Below are 2,807 nucleotides of genomic sequence, written 5' to 3'. Positions count from 1 at the left end.
AGAGAGAGGAAAAAATAGCACAAAAGAGGGAAGGACGATGATTCTCAGCAGTTATCGGGAAAAAAAAAAAGCCAACTGAAATATTCGTTAAAATGGATTACGTAATATTGTAATTAATTTTAACTTAAGAAGATATAAAGTTAAAATTTAGGGAAATTTGAAAAGTTTACATTCGAAGAAAATATCAGAAAAAAAAATTTAATCTGAATAATCAATAAAAGAAATTTTCAAATATTTGAATTATGTATTAAATTAATAATTACTATTTGGAGATTAATAATTACTATTTAAAAATTAACAATTACTATTTAGTTCTGATTATCCCAGTATTGTGCTAATTATCTCAATATAACTTGTATTTTGTTGAATTCATAAAATTTCGATCATATTTACATTGATTACTAATACTTTTTGCTTTCTTTCATTTTTTATCTAAAGGAAAAAATCTTTTCGAGAATTATCAAACATACATGTAAATTAAATTATGTAAATGTTCTCATCAATTATTTGCATCTAAGAATCACGTAATTAAATACTCATAATTAATATACAATTTTACATACTCACAAAATATATTTTTATATTTGTTGCTAAAGATTATTTATGTTTGGTATTATAAATATCATCAATAGAAATTAATTTATAAATATTTACAATAAATTATAAATGAGTATTTAATTATAAGAAAATGTAAAGAAATTAATTCGTAAATTTCTATTTCTATTATATCAATTACATTATATTGTTAGATTTCAAGTGAAAAGGAAAAAAAAATTGAAAAGATTGTAAAAGATGTATGATTAGAATTAATTAATCAAATATCGTTAAATGTATGAGCATTAATTATTTTGCTGTTAGAGAGAACACGTAAAAAGTTGTTCATCAGTTAATCAACATGATTTCAACGGAAAAGAAAAGCACAAGATAAATTTATAGTAATTAAAAATTCTGTCACGTGTAACCTATGTATATCATCAATTTTATTACTATTTTTATTTCTTATTTTCAATTCCAAATTATTTTGTAAAATTTTTCCAAAAAGATTCATACGCTAAATTTCCTTTCCGTGGCATAATTGTTCGTCGATATTTGAGATCTTCAAGGTTTTCCTCTTCTTTTTTTTTTGTTTTTTATTTTAATATATTTCACATCTTCATGGTCACCAATTAGATATGCATTCTCTCATAGAAATGTTACTTACTTATTGATCGGAAAATAAATTAAATTTTTCCTTGTTTCGTTTTTTCCTCAAGAAAATGAAAGTTTATGCATTAAGTATAATTATCTAGTTAATAATTTTAACCTTATTGATTAATCATCTCATTCGATCGATTAACTACAAAACTAAAAAATAATAACAATAATAATAATAACAACAACAACAATAATGACAACTACAATAACAACAACAATAGTAATAACAACAACAATAATAATAATGATAACAATAACAACAATAATAATAATAACAACAACAATAACAATAACAACAGCAGCTAATCCTTAACGTTACCATTTGTTAGTGCAAAAGTAGAATACAGTAATGATAGTTGAAGAAAAATAAACAAATTTGAAATCATTTTTTGCTTACCATTACTTTTATGAATGCTATTACTGCTGTAGTTCTTTGATAACAACAATAACAATGATTTGATCGTTTTTTATCAATTAATTCTCGGACGATTTTTACCATAACAATATTATCATTTCAGTTGAAAATAAATGATAAACAGCTGATAAGATAGGAACTGTATTTTGCGGAAAAAATAACAGAAACAAAATAGAAAATGTTTTGAATCATCTTAAGTATATATATATATATATATATATATGAAGTAGGAACGAAATATAAATAAAAATTTGAATACTTATATTATGAAATGTGGGCAATATATATGTCTATATATATAAACTATAAATGAAGCTAAAATAATATTCTGAAAAAAAAAAATGAAAACATTTTGAATGTTCATGATCATATATATGCAAGGACAAATGGCTGAATAATTCCGCCTCTTCTTGCATTCCTTTAATTGTTATCAACCAATCAGCTCAAATGTTAATTTTATAAAATTTATAGATAAAAGGAAATCATTGCAGGAAAAAGGCTAAAAATATGTTTATTTCATGTGTAAAATTAAAATAGAAAATTATTAAAATAATTCTTATTAAAAAATATAAAAAAATAATATTGAAATAATTAAAAATAATCCTATTTGATAATATTAAAATAAGAAATGGAAATAATAATAATAATAATAATTGAAAAAAAAGGAAATGATACAATCTGTTTTTCTTTCTTTTTTTTTTTTAAATAATTTAACAATAATATAATTTGTAATTTAAATTTATTAACAACAACAACAACAGTAAACTGTAACATAACAATTCATCGATTTTAATTTCATCTTTTTATTTGGCTTCAATTTTAATAACAAAAAAAAAAAATATATATGGAACAGAAAAGAGGATGGAAAAAAAAAAAAAACGGAAAAATTTGCGCTTTCATTCGTTCTCACATTAATTACAAATGTAGGAAAAGTGAACGATATGGCGTAAATTTTGCTATCTATTATATTATAGTAGAAAAAAAAAAAAAAAATAAAGAAAATAATCAATGAACAGGAAGCTAAAGAAAAGAGCGCATTTTATAAAGGAAGCGGAAAATGTTGCCATATATAATTTGGTAATATTTTTAGAATCATAAATAATGTTGATTTTATTAGCATTGCTAATTTATAATATAATTCTTTTTCCTCTTTTTTTTTTTTTCATTCTTTATTAATTAATTTGATTTATTAAGATAT

The sequence above is a fragment of the Loa loa genome (genome assembly GCF_000183805.2).
Source record: "Loa loa unplaced genomic scaffold supercont3.466, whole genome shotgun sequence".
In the NCBI taxonomy this organism is placed as follows: Eukaryota; Metazoa; Nematoda; class Chromadorea; order Rhabditida; family Onchocercidae; genus Loa; species Loa loa.
This window is presented reverse-complemented; position numbering follows the sequence as displayed.